The sequence below is a fragment of the Marmota marmota genome, unplaced genomic scaffold (genome assembly GCF_001458135.2).
Source record: "Marmota marmota marmota unplaced genomic scaffold, marMar, whole genome shotgun sequence".
Taxonomy (NCBI): Eukaryota; Metazoa; Chordata; class Mammalia; order Rodentia; family Sciuridae; genus Marmota; species Marmota marmota.
The window spans coordinates 12,189,365-12,209,153 of record NW_026000169.1 but is presented as its reverse complement, the minus strand read 5'-3'; positions in this window follow the sequence as shown (position 1 = coordinate 12,209,153).

Below are 19,789 nucleotides of genomic sequence, written 5' to 3'. Positions count from 1 at the left end.
GAAGGAACAGTTATTTGCTTTTCATGATGAGGTGAGCCAGTGAAGAGCTCACCCAAATCCTTGCTTTTCAAATATTTTTTTAAAAATAAATTTGCAAGTTGATATTTAGTTATGGCTAAACACATTCAAAAGGTGGCAATAACAACCAATGTTTTTTGTCACCCAGTTTTTAAAAATAGCACACCTATGTGTTACTCTTTCAAACATTTGGATATTACTAAATATATTCTCCTACTAAAATGTTAACTGCCAAGATTCAGCCCACAGGCATATTTTTATAGGCAAGTTACATATCCCTAAGAAATTATAGAAATACACAATAACGCCTACATCCTCAAAGCCAAAATCCACAGCAGCTTCTACAAACTTTGTGCCATGAGAGGCAGCTGCTTTTCCCAGCTAAAAAGGACTCATAAAAATCTCAAAGGAGATGAAAACAGCTTTTTAAAACATGAAGTCTCAAAAAAAAAAAAACCAAAATTCTATCCTGAGTTCATTTAATTCAATTCTGTTTATGGTATTTACAAATAAAAATACCCTACCATATATTTTATTCATGCATATACCATAAATATTTATTCTTATTTATTCAAAACCTACAGGAGTAAAGGTTCCTGACAGTACTCTTGCTTTGCCATTTGTGTTCATGTGTTTCAGTCCCTATGGACTTGGTTATAATCAACAAAATCACACTTGTGGATTACAGTTGGGGCTTAGAGAAATTGCATCATCAGTCAAATAGCAAACATTTAGTGAGTGTTTACAAAATGTAAGACACTGCACTAGGCACTGTGACCATATTCAAAATAAAAGGTACCATTCTTCCCTTTAAAATACGAGTTAATCTGAATACAGATTATTGCCAACAGACAACTGATTTCTATGGTGTTTGAGGACTGAGCTGTAGGGAGCAGGTAAAAGTTCAAGCTGAAAACAATTTGTCAGTTCAATATTTCGAGATAATTAGTCTTTGAAATTACGTGGCTGTCTCTAGATATATTGATTGTATTACCTTGTGTATTGTTTAGACTGGCACTCACCCAAATGCATTCTAGTTTAAATTGAACAAAACAGGTAGGATTTCTCAGAACCTTTAATATTGTAATAAGTTCCCCAAACATATTCAATAACAGAAGGTTGTTTTTTTAATTTGTTTTAACAGCACTTCTACAAATATCTAAGGGAGCCTATCTTTGTGTCCATGTTTATCTTTTCAGGAGTCTGGAAATTAAAGCAGATTTTTTAAAAATTTTGTGCATTTTTTTTTGTTAATGTGATAAAAATAAGCATGTTTTAAAACATCAGGATAATAATCTTTTAGCTGAATAGTGTCATGTATTTTATTTTCTCCATTTGCATTCTGCTTATGATTGGGTTAATAGCCAAATGATGTCATGCTTTGTTGCACAAACAACATTTCCCAGCAATTCGAATAGAGGGAAATGGTAGGAAAACTGAATCATTACATTCAGTGCCATGTATAGACTTGTTGAACTCAAGAGAAAATGTGACAGCTCATTATCCTAGAGCAAGAGTCTATGGTGTCTATGTCTTTTTACTTGTGACAGTACATTGGTGTTACCTAGTTACAATGTTAAAACTTTAAAATATATTCTCATAGTTATGTTTTACAGGTTACCATTAAAATTATTGTCAGAATAAAATCTAAATGATAGTTCAACATTTAAAAGAAGAACTGCATTGATAGTAGCAATGAGTCAACAGAATTACAGAATACAACCCATGAACACATCTTTTAACTAATCAACATTAACAATTTAGTTTTAGCAAAACAATATTAGCCTGGCACAGTAGCACATGCCTGTATAATGGAGGCTGAGGCAGGAGAATTGCAGATTCAAAGCCAGCCTCAGCAATTCAGAGAGGCTCAAAGCAACTCAGCAAGACTCTGTCTCTAAATAAAATACAAAAAAAAAAAAAAAAGGCCTGAGGATGTTGCTCAGTGGTTAAGTGCCCCTGGGTTCAAACAAAAACAATAACAAAAAACCTGATATCAAACATCATATTAATGTAGATATATAGTATATTGATTCAATTTAGCTTTCATTTGTAAGTTTTCCTATATTTTATTGTCATGCCAGCCATAATAATTATGACTTTTCCTTTGGTCTAATATTTGTCCATAGTTTTGTTTGTTTGTTTTTTGGTACCAAGGGCACTTTACTACTGAGACACATCTCCCAGCCCTTTTTGTGTTTTATTTTGAGACAGGATTTTTACTAAATTGCTTAGGGACTTGCTAAATTGCTAAATCTGGCTTTGAACTTGCAATCTTGCCTTAGTCTCCTGAGCTACTGGGATTACATGCATGCACTATTGCACCTGGCTGTACATAGTTTTATATATATATATATATGAACAGAGTTATTTTGACATATTATACATTCATAGTATATTCTAATTAGGATTCCATTCTTGTGGCTGTACACGATGTGGAGTTCCACTGGTTGTATATTCATATATGAACATAGGAAAGTTTGTCTGATTCATTCTACTATCTTTCATATTCCCATCACCTCTCCCTTCCCTTCATTCCCCTTTGTCTAGTCCAGTGAACTTCTATTACTCCCTCTCCACCACTTATTGTAAGTTAGCATCTGTATATCAGAAAGAACGTTTGGCCTTTGATTTTGGGAATTGGCTTATTTCACTTAAAATGATAGTTTCCAGTTTCATCCATTTACCAGTGAATGCCATAATTTCATTTTTCCTTATGGCTGAGTAAAATCCACTGTGTATATGTACCACATTTTCTTTATCCATCCATCTGTTGAAAGCTATGTAGATTGGTATCATAACTTAGCTATTGTGAATTGAGGAGCTATGAACATTGATGTGGCCATGTCATTACAGTATGCTGATTTTAATTGCTTTGCGTATCTGCCAAGGAGTGGGATAACTGGGTCAAATAGTGGTTCCATTACAAGTTTTCTGAGGAATCTCCATACTGTTCCATAATGATTGCACTAATCTGCAGTCCCACCAGCAATGAATGAGTATGCCTTTTCCCCCACATCCTCACCAACATTTGTTGTTACTTGTATTCTTAATAATAGTTATTCTGACAGGAATGAGATGGAATCTCAGTGTGATTTTAATTTGCATTTCTAACTGCTAGAGATATTGAACATTTTTTCATATATTTGTTAACCATTCATAGTTCTTCTTCTGTGAAGTGCCTGTTCAGTTCCTTGGCCCATTTTTTGATTGGGTTATTTGGGTGTTTTTGTTTGTTTGTTTTGATGTTATGTATTTTGAGTTCTTTATATATCCTGGAGATTAATGCTCTATCTGAGGTGCAGGTGGAAAGATTTTTCTCCTCTTCTATAGGCTCACTCTTCACATTCCTGATAGTTTCCTTTGCTGTGGAGAAGCTTTAAAATTAAAAGTTACCATTGTGAATCTCCAAGATTCTCCTTCCCAGCTTTATTCAAGATTTTTTAAACATCAATAGAGTGAGAGGAACTTCAAAGTTGAAGTACAAAACTTAGGTTTAAACTTAATATTTAAATCTCTCTGAGTCTCAATGATCACATCTTTGAAACTGAAATAGTACTGAAATCACTTTTTTCATAGCCTCACTGTTGAAGGTACCAGCTCAATATGTGATACATAGTAGGAGTTCCATAAGAGGTTGACTTTTTCATCAGCATAATCTGCCTAAATCTGCAACTATACAGTTTTTAGAGTTCAAATCTGAAAATTATATTTTCTACTGGAATATCTAAGACAGTTGATCTGGGCAGCAAAGACAGCCACCTAGAAACAAAAGAATGATTCATCCAGTGTGTACATGATGATTCTATCTGAAGATAATAATACATATATGTAAACTGCTGTGCATTTTTGCCAAAAGGCCATGTGTTTAAATCAATATCCAGCAAAGCTGAATCCTACTATCACCATTATAAAATCAGTTTCCAGGGTATAAATCTACATCTGAAGTATAATTGTTTAAAACTTTATTATGAGTACAATTATAAAAATTAGACAAATTTTCCAAGTTTGATGTTACAGTTCAGGAACAATAATTTCTTAGCATAAGTAATCATTAAGACTGTTTTATTTATTTATATTTCTTGGAAGGAGTTACTGTAGATTGAACCCAGGGCCTTGGTGCACACTGGGAATATGTTCTACCACTGAGCTATATCCCCAGCTCTGTCAAAAGTATTCTAGATCCACATTTATATTATTAGAGAGTTGAGAAATGTCCCCTTTCAAATGGCACATATAATAACATTACTCTCCTTTTTTTGTGCAAAGCAGAAACATTTCATCAGGGCTGGGGATGTGGTTCAATGATAGAATACTTGCCTAGCATGCATGAGATTCTGGGTTCTATTCCCATTATCACAAATACACACACACACACACACACATTACATAATATGTTTATGTATATAATATATGTTTATATATATATTATATAACCCATATATATATATATATATATATATATATATATATATATATATATATATTAGGGTTATATATAACCTTAATAAGTTATCTTATTTTTGTTTTTCTTTTTGTGCTGCTGGGGATCGAAGCCAGAGCCTCACACATGCTTGGCAAATGCTCTACCACTGAGCTACACCTTCAAATCTTCTTACAGCCCTTATAAGTCTATTGCTTTAAAGTGAGAGTAGTGAGTACAAGGCATGTTTTAAGTAGCTTATCTTTCAGGAAGATTACCTTCTTGCTTTGTCTTCATAATGAATGTTATTGAATATCATTTTGAAGCTTTTATCCCTCTCCTTTTAGAATTACTTTAATTCATCTTCACAAGCATAAAGTAATCCTAAATGGGAACTTCCTCCTAAAAAAAAAAAAATGGCTTAACTAGAATTAAATAACTAAAAATTAAATGCTATTCTTTTTTTAAACATTTATTTTATTTTTAGTTGTAGATGCACACAATACCTTTATTTACACGAGGTGCTGAGGATAGAACCCAGGGCCTCCCATGTGCTAGGCGAGTGATCTACCACTGAGCCCCAGCCAGAGCCCTTAAATACTATTCTTAAAGGTTATTTTTGTTTTATATTAGGAATCTCAGGCTACAAAACAAATATTAAGATTAGCATTTCTGTGTCCCTGTGTCCCATGAGATATGAGCTTCCAGAGAGGAGGAATCACTTGTTCCGAGCCTTTGTGGCCTTCATAGCATCTGGCATGATACCTTTCTATAGTCAACAGGTATCAGGTTCCTGCTTGTGTTAGAAACAGTGTAGAGTTTGGAACATTTCATGATTTCTTCCCTCAGCATTTCTTTAGTGCTTTTTCTCAGTTTGATCTGCAAATTGTGTTTTATAAGATGTATGATTACCAAGAGTTTTCTCTACAGTCTTTGCAAAAGCTCTACAAATCACCTTAAAACCATAGGGCTGTCTGGAAATGAATTAGGCTAAGACTTTAAAGAATTGACTCTGGGGAGTTTTAATTAGAACTGCAAATTCATCACACAGATTGCTTTGCCATTTGGCGAATCAAACCTTATCCCAATAAAACTGCTACACTTGGCTCAATTACAAGTGTGTGCCTGATTCTTCTCTGTATTCCCACTGGTATCTTATGCATTCTCTAAATATAGTTGGTTTGCTATATGTGCTAGATGAGTGCATGCCCGATGATAAGAAATACTAGTGAAAAATTAACGACAGAGTCCTTTCTATTTTTGTCTTTGAAGTTCAAAGTTGTTTTCCTCAGAGGAAGGTTGGCTGCTAAAACATAGAAGAGTCAGGTTGTTTGTCACAAGTCTCCAACTCTAGAATTTAATGAACAAACAAGTTTGAGATAAATGTCTCTAAAAGTTTCACACAAACTGGAATTCATTCTGTACACTATTGACTGTCCACCCAGATACTTAATGTTTTCCTCCTCTTGGGATAAAAAAAAGAAAGAAAGAAAAAGTGGTTTTCACTGTAGCTTCCCCTAAATTATACAATTTAGGGATTTTGAAATGACTAGATCTATTCTCTGTGCATTAGGCAAAACTAAGTTTACAAATTTCCCCAGATAATTTATCTTGTTTTCAGTACTATTAAAGACTGCACAACTACCATCCGTAACCTGTTGTAGTGAGTAACAGCTTATTTCTCATTTAATCTTTCTGACATTTCTTTCTCTTCCTCTCTCCAATGGAACTTGAGAACAACTGATCAACTTTGTGTAATGACTTTGTGAAGCCATTTCTCTTGCTCAAGAAAAGATATTTAAACTTTTAGGAAATGGAGTTACTGAATTGTATACTCCTACCTTGTAGGACACTCCTATACATCAAAGATAATTAGATTAAAATACAGACAAACAATTTGGATATATATTGTATCTAAACTTGGAGTACAAATATTTGAGATTGAGTCCTGATTCTAACAATTACTATTTAATTTTAAAGAAATGTAACATAATCTTAAGTGATAGTGATTCTGGTTTTTAATGAGTAAAATAAAATCATAATAACCCAACAGAGAGACTTTTCATCCACCATGAGATAATATGCAGATATAAAACACAATTGTTGGTTTCCCAAATATGAACTCTCAAACTCTTTTCCATTTCTCATGTAGCTTTCCAAAATTTTTTATCTTATATTAAAAGGTCCCTATCCCCATGTTTGTTTTGTAATAGGAGTGTGTCAGTTTAACCCATAATCCAACATGACTCAATAATAACAGGACAGGAAATTTATACTTGCATGCTTACCGTCTTCATGATGCTGTGAGTTCTTCAAGGTGAGGATTCTACCTTATTAATCTTTATAGCTTCTACTATCTGCACAATGATAGTAATTTAGCAAATATTTATGCATTTAGAAACTGCATGATGGGATTATTTATAATTCAATACTTAAATATTAGTCCGTTACCTGAAGAGAAACTTGGTGTGCCATTAACGACTAGTAATTCCTTCTCATCTTTAAGTATATAGAAAGACGTTTTCCTCCCTGTGCCCCAAATACACCTTCATAATGGTCTTTAATTTAGCAATAAATCAGGCCCAAGTTGAGATACAGTATGTCCTAAATTCTGGAAACACATCTTTGCCCTGAAGATATAGGTTCATTGTAAAAAAGAAAGAAAAAAAAAATGGTGCTCACACAGAGCAGTAAGAATTATCAGTTGACAAAGAATCCAGTAAGATATTTAAAAAGAAATATGACTAAAGGCAGAAAAGAACATTTAAATGGCAAATATTTCACTCCAGAGACTTAGCTAAAGCATTTGAAAATCTTGGGGCCAATTATGTGAACTCTGGAGACTGCTGGGAGGACAGTTACAACCATGTGGGTGCTGGAAAAGAATATCTCTTTTCTTTACACAGGCTTCTAGAACTCGTTCTCATGAATGCCTAAGATATTTGGTGTGATGTTTCTAAAGTCATATCGTGAGGTTTTGTTTTTTTTTTCTTTCCCCCTTGCTCTAAGAGCAACTATTGTTCTCTGGGGTTCTTTTCAATTTGCTTCAGATTAGTGCTTGCTTTTGGATATTAGTAGTAACTTCATAAATTCTTTTAAGTTTTTCAGGTTATCATGGGATTTAAAACTTTCCCATTTAAAATGTAACTGCATGTTAAGTCATACCAAAAAAGCCATAAAAAAGGAAATCTGTTTCTTCTGTTCCTTTTCATTGACCTTCTCAAAAGAATTACTTGAGCTTATCTGCCATGGCCTGGGCTAGCAAATAAATAAAAAATTTCTCTCCTAAAAATCCTTGAGATTCGGTATTTTCATTTTTATTATTTTATTGTATTTTTTTTCTGGTACTGGGGATTGAGCCAAGGGTGCTCTACCATTGAGATACATACCCAGTCCTTTTTATTTTCAGATAGGCTCTCACTAATTTGTCCAGGCTGGCTTCAAACTTATGATCTTCCTATCTCCCAGTCCCCCTGATATTATGGCATGCACTACTAGGTTGGGGTAGATTTGGGTATCTTTCACTTTTGGATTAGGTAGACTGATGGTCAGAAAACCTGGGCAAGACCAGAACCCACCAACTAGACAATATTCTTTATGTTGGCACAGCTTATTTGTGATATGTAGGCAATATAAGACCATCCAGACCCAACTGTAGAAATCTCTGATCAATCATAGAGCTGCTTCAGCCATCACAAATGCAGTCTTATCAGTATAGACTCCAGAATCTTGCCAGGGAATCTTCTTGTCATCCCAGGTATAGAGAATATTGACACAGTTAAAATATGTAAACTATAAGATTTGAATGTCAGTGTGAAATACCTGGAAAGATAGATTCTGAGAAGTACTTTTCACAGCAAGGGGAACCTCACAATTAGAGACTGCCCTCCAGAATTTTCAACCCCCTCTGAAAGTTCTTATACCAAGTACAAACCAGGGAAGTAAAACCAGAGTTAACCCCGTGACTGGAAATTGACTTGGAATCTACATGTCACTTTTGAAAGGATTCTATATTAAATTTAATGCCAATTCTTGTAGGAAAAACTTTGTAGAATAAATTTTTGGTCAAACTATTTGTTGTAGTCATTTTCTGATTTTTTTTTTCTGGGAATTATCCTCTCAGCAAGGATTGGATTGACCTGAAGTCACATCAAAATTAAAATAATTGAGCATAGTAGTAGTTTAAGAAAACAACTTCCAGTTTCTGCATCACTTAAGTGCATATTCAGTCACTGTAGTTTTCAAGTTAAGGCTGACAAGGACAGAGCCATGGTTAGGGCCATGGTTCTCAGGGTATGGAATCAATATTTCCTCTGATTCCATAGGTCAGGAGGTGTCTTTCCTAGTACATTCATGGGAAGGGGCCATTCCTGAAGCAGAAAAAGATGTAGAAGTGACTCTGGTAGATAAAAAAGCTCTATCTATGTTTTGACCAGATAATAATGAATCCAAGGGTCCAGGAAAGTGGATCCAACTGGTTGAGGTTAGCAAGGTTTAGGGAGGCAGCTAGGAAGAGGGACAGCACCTCAGTGTGGAGTATAAGATAAAAATCTCTAAACAACTTCATTAGTTAGATTTTCTAAATTTGCTATGATCTTTTTGTTGGCACTATTTATAATTACTTTCAGTAAAATCTTGTTAGACAATTTTGATTTGTCAACCCTATTAAAGATCATAAAGATAAACAATAGGTAAGAGTGCTGGAGATGATGTCACAAAACTTTGGCAGCAGAGTGGTGTTTCACTCCAGTCAGGTCTTCAGAGATTGCAGACCTGGCTGACATTGTGACTGTAACTTATACAAGGCCCTGTGCCAGAACCAACCAGCTGAGTCAGTCTATATTCCTGATGATGCTTATTGTGTTCTGTGGCTAAATTTTGGAATAATTTGTTATACAATGACAGATAATGAAGGCATGAGAATATAGAGCTAAGTCCAGAAGGAATGCTAACTATAAGAAAGAGACTCCAATCTGACTATCATCCCAGCTCACTCCCAGCACATCTTTTGATCTTGGGGGTTGGAAAGGAATGACATCGGGGATTAGCTTGTCCTCATCAGATCTTCCCACAAAGGAAGGAAGAAAATGCCTACTCCGGACAATAGAAATACCACCGGAGAGGCAGGTGGAATCAAGGGTGTGAACCAAGAGAATCTTTGGGGAATCCATTCAAGAGTAGAAGGAAGTATCTACCAACATGAAGGAAGAGTGGGTTACAGGAGAAAATTGCCTCTCATACATCTTTCACTTCAAAGGAGAGAGAAGAAGGAGCATTTAAGACAAGTAGAATCAGAGGTCATTCAGGAAGGGGGACCTGAGGGCCAGGTGTTTGAGGGGACCTTCTCCAAATAATGTTTCAGTCTTCTGGGAGAAAGAAGCACAAAAGGACATCTGTGTTAATTGGATTTCACATCCTGGCCTAGGAAACCTGTCCCGTTAGATAGAAAATGCCATGAAAATACAAAGCAAAAATTTAACTCTAAAAGAATTTTCCTGACAAAAATCAGCCCCAACAGAAGCATGTGGGATGCTCCTGGGACATTAACAATTCTGAAAAAATAATAACCAATGAAGGCAGGGTAGTTTGTGACTGAGTTCTGAGCAGTCCAGTGGGTCCCAGGGAGTTAGCAGTGGCAGTCATGGGAATCAAACAGCCTGTGTGATCTCAATTTAGGAAAGTCTCCCACAGTGATGAATGAGAGTAGATTCTTTCTGAACACTTTCCATTTGGGAAGGGTGATAAAGCAGTAGGAGCAGAACTGGGTGAAATGGGTAAAAGATACTGAAGACTGAACTACTGGACAGTATATTCTTCCAGTTGCATACTCATCCAAATCCTCAACAGGAGGTAGAGAAGTGGAGAAATGGATATTACTAAATAACAACCTATAGGTACTCTGAGAGGGAAAGAAAATAATAGGAAGGAATAGGGACATGTTCTCCCAGCATCAAAAGATGAATTCTAGATTCATTTTTATTCTGGAGAGTGGCATTATTTTAAAGACTCCCTCCTCTGTTTTACACATTTGCTAGCCAAATTACTTTTAGACTTAAAAGTAATTAATTGATTACACTGTAGAATAATTTTTATGACACATAATAAGTGGAAATTAAAATTAGGTTGCAAATGATAAGTGTTATATAATCCTACCTGTTTTTTTTTTAATACCAGGGATTGAACCCAGGCATGCTTAACAACTGAGCTACATCTCCAGCCACCCCCACCCTTTTATTTAAAAAAAAAAAAAGAAATTTATTTTGAGATAGGGTCTAAGTTGCTTAGAGCTCTACTTAATTTCTGAGGCTGGCTTGAAGTTGCAATCCTCCTGCCTCAGCCTCCTGAGCCACTGGGATTACAGGCATACACCATTGCACCCAGCCTATTTTTGCTTTTTAAAAACATGTGTGTTATATGAAAAGATGCTCTATATCAGTCATCAAGGAAGTGCAAATTAAAATCAGAAACTAGGTGCCTCTATATACCTATTAGAAAAGGTAATTTTTAAAAAAGTATAATAATACCACATGCTGGCAATGATGTAGAGCAACTATAACTCTTATTCATTGCTGGTGAGAATGCTACTGAAAAAGGCCTAGAAGTTTTAATTTATAATTTTTTTCTTCTTACATTATGAAGTCATGAGACTTTTTATCCTTTATTAAACATAAAGTTTTATAAGGTTAAACACATTGTATTATCTAGTAATATTGGCCTATGTACTTACTCAAGAAAAATTTTAAAACATGTCATATATGTTTCTAGTGGCTTTATTCATAATTGTGAAAACCCAATTTCCTTTCTATTGGTGAATAAATAAACTGTACTACCCATGATTGAATGTTATTCAGTAATAAAAAGAAAGAAATACTAAAGTATACAATTACATGGAGGAAGCTTAGTGCATGCATAACATTAAGGAAAGAAAGCTGCATACAACATGATCCCATTTATAAGGCATCCTGGAAAAGGCAAAACACAGCAGAAGAAAATAGACCAATGGTTTCCAGAAGCTGGAGTGAAAGGAGAGTTGGCACTCAGGACACAAAGAAGTTCTGTGGGTGCTGACTATGGACTACATATTTATTGCTTGGACCACATTACCTGTAGTCCAATCATTTAAATTTTTTTTTCATATTATAATGTTTATATATTTTATATAATAATGCCCTGGAATAGGAAAAAATTATCCTTTTTAGCATGTGGTTCTATAAATAGTTTTGATAAATGCATACAGGTGTGTAATTACTGCCCAGATATAACTTTCTAAATACTGTTCTCCACTAACTAAAACTAAAGATCCTTAAAAAAAATTAATTCCAAGAATCAAACCAATTCAAGATGAGTTTGAGTGTGTAATATCTTATTGCACCACGAAAGTTAGGATTTATTCAAAGAATGGTGGAGATGGATCAAAAGGAGACAGGAGGCAGCTGCAAAAGGTTCTTCAGTGGACAATTTAAACATTAAAACAGATAATGATAGCAATGGATTATAATCTTCTGAGGAAAATTAAAACCAATGAGCCCATACTGACATACATGTATACCAACAAGCAGAAAGCTATTTTTCACACTAGAAAGCCAACTAACAAATATAAGAAACGAAGAAGGACATTTTCAGTGGATACTAAAACAAGTATGCCAAACTTTGATGAGGCACAGGATATTTTCGTGCTTTCACAGTGGAGAAAATTAGACACCACCAACCTAAACAGATGATCAAAGTTAATAATAGCAATATTATGCATTTTCTTCTAATAATGAAAAAAATGAATGGCATAAATGACATACTATTACTATGGTCTTCCTGACAAAATATACAACCTAAATCTAAACATGTGAAAACTTTGGACAAACATGAGTTCAGGGACAGTCTACAAAATAATGACTGTCTTCTTCAAAACAAGGTTAAGAAAGGCATAGAAAAATAGGACTATTCTGGATTAAGGGAGACATAACAACTAAATATGATGCCAACACTTGAATTGGCTCCTAGATTGAAAAAACAAAAAAACACTGAGAAATATATATATAAAGCCACAAATATGTAAAGTATATTTGAGACCATTGATAAATTTGAATTCAAATGATATATTAGATAATTCTGTTATATCTGCATTAAATATCCTGATTTTGATCATAGGAAGTGCGCAATAAAGTATTTAGGAGGAAAGAGGGATGAGGTCTCCAATTTTTATGTTTCAGAAAAATATATGTGTGTAAGTGCATAGACAGAATGATAAAACAAGTAGAGCATTATGCAAAATACTGGCAAATCTGGGTAAAGGGTACATGGAAGACCCAGGTACTGTTGCAAATTTAGTAAGTTTCAAATTATGTTATAACAAGAAGTTCTAAAAAATAATTTAAGGGATGTTCAGGAGTTGTTTTGTACCAGGCATCTGCGCTCAGTGAGCAAGCTGAGAGGAGATTGGAGATTTTATAACTATTTCTCAGAGGTTATCAGAATATTTGCAGTAACTCTCTAATAAGAGAGCTCCTAATAGTGAAAAACTCATTCAGCAATGATGGTATCATCTGTGAGTGTACATTCCTGTGAAAATGTAGGGAAGCACATATCCAAATGGAAATGTGCTAGATTTTTACCTTATTTCTATACCCTTCTTCATAACTTTATTATTCCAAAACAAAATCAAAACCTTAAAAAGGTAACTCATTAGTTGCTCTCTATGAAATTGAGCTGTCTTTTGCACAATTTTGCCTTGTCTCAAGAGTATAAAGCAAAAATGAAGCTAGAGGAGGTCTGGGATTATGAATCAGCTGAGAAAAAGCTGTATGGGCATCAAAGTTGGACATGTTTGCAAAATACCCTTCCATCTCAGGCTGAGGTCATGTAGAAATAAGTTGGCGGTTTGGGGGCTTTTCTTAGCCCTAGGTACCACCAACTGTTCTTGTATATTGTTAAAGTTTTATATCAAATCAAGTGAGAAGAAAAAATTAGTGACCAAAAAATTGTTCATAAAAAATTACATTGGCATGGTGTCATGGAAATAATGCAGAATTCGGTACCAAAATATGTGGGTTCAAGTTTGGCAGACCACACCCTCTATATCTTCATTTCCTTATCTATAAAAGGACACTGCTTTATGTCTTTACAAATAAGAAGTTCTTGGACAACAAACAAAAACCACTATCCTTTAAGAAAAAATTATAAATTGAACTAATTAAAATTAAGAATTATTCTAAGAAGACACCATGAAAGTATCCTCTTAGGCTAGGCAAATCGGTAATATAAACAAATGTCAAATAAGTCATATTCAAAATAAAGAAGTCCTATATATCAATAAAAGAAGATAACTCGGTAGAAAAAGAATGGACAAGGTATTTAAACAGGGCAATTTGAAAACAACAACAACAAATAAAACCCCACATGACCTGTAAATACATGAAAAGAGGACAGATCCCATTGGTGGTACTCAAAGAAATACAACTTAAAATTACAGGGAGATAGTAGTACACACAGGAAAGGATAAAATTAAAGACCAAAAGTAGCAATACACTGGTGACAGCCAGAATGAGAACTTTCATATGCTATGGATGGGGTATAAATGAGTACAAATGAAGGAAACCTGGCATTGCTTAGTAATTGTTGAGCAAATTTGTGATTCCACAATTCCACTACCATTTATATCTACCCTAATTTGTGCACATACAAGAAAGTTCATAAAAGCAGCATTTGTATTAGTCAAACCTGGAAACCATCCAAATTTCAATCAATAGTAAATAGATAAATCAGTTGTGGCATATTCATTTGATGAAAATGCTCTATAGCAATGAAAATGAATGAACTGCTGCTGGAAACGGCATCAATAAATCTCAAAAAAAATGTCAAATTAAACAAACAAAAACTACAGTGTGTAGGGTACAGATATGTGTAATAAAACTGCAAATAAAAGCACTTCCTGGTGATAACCATACACACTAGGCCATAAACACAGTTATCAGTGCTATAAGAGCTGTGGTAATGGTAGAAAAGGGCAGGAGGGGTGCTTTGGGATCTGGCAGGCGTCCTTGACTTGGAGGTAGTCACACAGGCGATCATCTTCATTCCTTGAGCTGTACATGATTTGTGCACCTTACCGTACGGGGCTTATATTTCATAACAAAGGGATTAAATTTTATTTTAAAGGGCCTAACTTCATCAGAACTATGTACCCAAAATGCTTATTAGGAATCAATTAAGAAATATGAAGTCATTTTAAATTATAATGAACCATATGTTCATACTATTGTTATTTCTATTGACAAAAAAAAATAAGTAAGTACGTATAAAGGACAAAAGAGCTCTTTTTAACAATGAAAACACTAGAGCAGCACATCCTCAGCTGAAACACTACACTTTCAAGGGCACAACAGCTACTGGCCGAAAGCTCTGTTAAAATAAATTCATCCTGTCTAGACCAACGCGGCATCAAAAGTGAAAACAGATGACTTAGCTATTTCCTTTTCTTTTTAAATTTGACTTGTAATGCTCATTGATATGACTTTGAGGCAAATATGTGAAGATGGAGACAGAACACTCAAGGTAAGAATAGAAAAGAAAGTAGGAACGACCTAAATGAAGACTGAGAAGAACAACTTAAATTGTGTTTCTTCTGGCTTTTTTGCATATAGCTGATATTTATTTTAAACAATTACTACATACTTATTATTGTTAACATCTACATAAGATGAATAATAATAAGTAGTGTTATATGCTGCACTTTAGAGAATGTTTTCTTACAATCATTCACTTTCTAAACTTTGTGGAGTGTTGAGAGCCACAGCCGAAGGGGCCCCAGCAAACTTCCAGCTGCCAGCAAACTTCCAGCTGCCAGCTGATGATTGGCTCACAGCGGCCCCAGCAACATCTTGCTGATTGGCTCCTCTGCGGTGATGCTCATTGGGCTGTTTCCCTGCCCTTTCAGACCACGGAGCTACTCATTGGGGGACTTTTTTGGCTCCGCCCACGTGACCCAGCCAATCTGCCTCAAGAGCAGGAGGATTGTGGGAGGTGGAGAGAAGCTTGTATGGGAGAGAGAGGCGTGTGGAAAGCCGGTGGTGGCAGTTGAGGCTCTGAGGGTTTTTCCTGAGAGGCTGTTTTGTTTGGCTTGTGTGGTTCTAAAAATAAAGTTAGTTTCTTTTGACAAGTGGCTCCTGATTGTGCCCAGCCAGACTGCGGCAGTGGAGATCTTTAATTCCGTGTCCCCTATCATATCTAAGTTCCCATTGTCTATTATTTATGAATTCATAACTTAATTGGATAACACTATTCTCTCCTCAGTGATTAAGTGACATACATCAAGACAAGAATTTTTATAGTAGAAATCATATTTACATCTTTTTGGACTTTTGCCTAGGAATAATCTACAACCTCCCGTTTCTCCCTTTACAACTAATCAGTCACCTGGTCATCCTGACTGCACAGTTGTCTTACTTTTAAATGTCTTCAGTTCTGCATTTCCCTCCTTTCCCTGACAGTGGTTCAGAAAGTCACTGTTCCCTCCCAGAAGCGATTAAAATGACCTCCTGTTCCTCTGCACAGGCTTGACTGCTTTCTAATCTCTGCCTCCACTAATTCATTCCTCACATGATACACTTTTCAAAACACAAGGTTCAGTCACATCAGTCCTCTCTTTGAAATCCTCATGGCTCATTCCAGCTTCTAGTTTCATCTCCTGCTCAACTCCTCCTCCCTGATGTCTGCCCCATACCTCATGAACTCCCCAAACACCATATGCTACAGTCACACTGCTCCTGTGGGCATTCCTCCACCTCAGACTCTCTGTGCCTATTTAAGCTTCCCGTTTCCTTCCTGCTGGTCAAATGACTACTGCTGGCATTCCTGAAGTATTCAATGACTGTTAAGGCTGTGATACCTTAATGGAGATGTGCCTGACTCACCCAGGCAATTAATTGATTTCTGTTTAGGAATCTCATGTGATTTGTACCTATCTTTATTCTTCAAGAACTGCAGGCCTGTTTGATCTTTGTATCTGAATAATACCTAGCACATAGCCAGTGCTCAATAAAATGCATCTCTTTTCATTCTTCTAATCTTTATAAGTCATAAAAATAGTAGCAAGTGAATAAGGAAATTCTTTGGGGGAGGCCTGGCCATGGTTACTGCTAAAGGAAAATTGACTCTTTTATTGCAGCCTTTAAGTTGCATAGATATTTAGTTTAAAAAAAAAAAAAGATTGGAACTTCCACGGAATCTGTTACTGAGGCAGGTACTGGGTACAATAAATCATGGCTCCTTTTTCATGGTGCTGTCTGCCTGGTAAATAAGAGCCACCATGATTGGTTCTGAGAAAAGGAGTTTCCCATTTGCCTTCACTCATAGGAAATGCCTAGAATATGCCATGCAGGAAAGGATCAGCTTTTCTTTTTAAATCTTAGCCTTTAAAATAGCTCCTCTCATCATAAATGCTCACAAAAGCATTTCTCAGCTTCTCTGTCACTTGACCTGAGGTTTTCAAAGTATCCCCCAAAGAATCTGATTTGAAGGAAGAAATCTTTACTTGTGATGATGTGGAATTGATCCTCCATCACATGTTCTGCTTACTCAGACAGCAGTATTAACCACCATCCTATTAAGTGGCGCCAATTATGTTTGAAAGCCCATCATGTGACCATGGTGCTAGCTAGCCCCCATTTGAATGAAATCTTTGGATTTACAAGCCTCGTAGGAAGAAAATAACCACAGACTTTCAAATTAGCTTTACTGTTTGAGTTTAGTTATTAATGGGCTATACAAGACATGAGAGTAAGATACTCCTTTTAAGAAAATAATTTTCCTTCTTTTCTAATAAAATAAAATTCAATATACTCTTTGCCCCAATGAGAAGACTTTAGGGAAAAGTTATATGTTAATTATTTAAAACACACACACACATTAAATTTGCACCTTCCAGCCATATGAAAAGTGAAAAACAGCTGGTAAATTATATTCCTACATCTGCCATTTATAGATGATCTGTTTTCTAAGATTTAGAATAATAAAATTCATATACAACATCATGTTAATGCTTTTAGCATCAAGAAACAGAGAACTTGAGTTAAAATTGGCTTACCAAGGGGTCCAACAGGCTTCAAACACAGAAAGCCCAGGTCCTTGTTTCTGTAATCTCTTGCCTTTTGCTGCCTGATGGTTTTTGTCTTCAGTCTTCTAACAAGGGGACTGTAACAATTCCAGGTGCCAACTTGAGATACAATACAATATCTAGAAGATGGGCTCACTGTGGCACACGGTATGGCCAAGCCTTTCCCTAAAACCTCCAGGCAAATTTCTACTATAGGAGAATTATGTCACAAATAGGAACCTAGACCAGTCTGGCCAGGGGCATTAGAACACTTTGATTGCTCAGACCACTCACAATTTAATCCCTGGAGCTAAATTGGTGAGGTCAATAACCCTTGAAGTCCCTAGCCCTGGAAAGGAGGATGGGCACCTAAAAAAAAAAAAAAAGAAAGAAAACCACTGAGTTCTGTTAGGACAAAGAAAGTAAAAAAAAAAAAAATGGTTTATGGTTGAGCAATCAGAATCTGCTACAGGGCCAAAGGGTTCCTCATTCTGTGATGTGGAAGAAGAATAGGAAGAGGCCCCAAATACAAAATTTATGAGCTCCTATATTTTGCCTACAACTTAACTCTGGTTTTAAATTTATCTTTAATTAATATCCATTATCAGGACACATCAAACACAAAAAGATGTGTTCAACAGAGATTTTCAACTTAGCAAATAACTGTTAATAGAAACAGTCCATGAACAGGATTATTTGAGTACCAAATAGGGCACCATGTTTCCTCCAGGCCCCAAAGATAGTATAAAAACATTACTTTTTGTAATAGTTATTTCATAAATAAAATACAACATTCAACCCATAATTTACTGAAAAGATAATTTGATACAAGCATAGAAATCTGATGTTTTATGATATAGTGCTAGAAGTAGAGAATATGTTTTTAACTTAATATTTAGATGAATGACTATTAATTGCACAGTTTGTATTCTAGCATCATGGCTGTTTGCTCATTTATTTGTGTACTCAGATAATATTCATCATCTACATATCTTATGCCAGGCACTAGACAAAATCTGGGAATACAAAGTTTGGCAAAAACAGAGTTCTCTTGAACAGAGAGATGCTTTACTCAGTAGGCTTCAAAGATATAATCTCTTAGGGGTACCCACATTTTCAAAATCCTTCAAATAAAAACAGATCCTGCAAAAAGTAAGAAAGGGTAAAAAATAAGTGGATGAATAAGCTAAATTTTCTTCACAGGAGACACAGTCTGGTTTATAATTAATATTGTGTTTTAAGAAGTATTTTCTTAAAAGAGTCTTATGGAGGTGAGTTTGCATTTTAGAGGTAGCTGTTGGGAAATACAAAGCTTGCTCAGTCCCTGTTGCTTTATCTCCATAGATGGTAAGCACTTAATGTGTCCAAACCGATGATATCATCTGCCATTACACCTTTGCAAATAGTTGTCTCATTATCAAATGGGAATAGAAAAATGAAACAGGGGAATAACCCACAGAATCTAACAAATACACATCCTTCCAGCTAACAAAACATAACTTGCAAAGAATTATATTTTTGTTTCATAAAATGGAAATTTTTACACTGTCAAAACCTTGGAGGCAAAGGTTACTACTTATAATTAGATACTTTGTATAACTCTTTAGTATTTTATTTTCAATTTTGCTTGACTATTTTATACTGAGAAACATAACGTGAATTCGTTTCTCATTATCCATTTGCAAAACTTACCTGTGAAGTCTGCTTCTTGCTTATTTAGGGGAAAATTTAAAGCAAAGTTTTAAGAGCTGAAAACAAAGATAAAATTTTGAAACTACTCTCTGTGGGAAAGGCATCCAAACAGCAGTTTCTATTTATATGCAAAAACCTTTAAGCTGCCTGATATTAAAGCTGGAAAAATTATGTCAACTCACAGGAAATAGACATGCATTTTTCATGTCTGATTCTGTCTAGTCCAATTTGATTAAATAAATGTATTGCAAAAGCCCAGAGGAAGGTTAATGAAAGTATGACTGAAGAAGGTAGCAATAAGAGTAGAAAGAGCTGAGAAATTGTGCTGCACCACGTAAAATATGAGCTCCTTAGCATGACATGAAAGGCTCTTCACAATCAGACTTCCGATTGCCTTTCCTGCTTCATTTTTCCCCATTTGGAAGTGTCCTCTTCCTTCACATCTCCATGCTTTTTTCATCAACATTTACTTTGAATACTTTCAAAGTTAATGTTTTAAGGAATTTAATAGTAAGCATCCATATATCCATTACCTGGATTTTATTTTTTATTTTATTATACTTATTTTT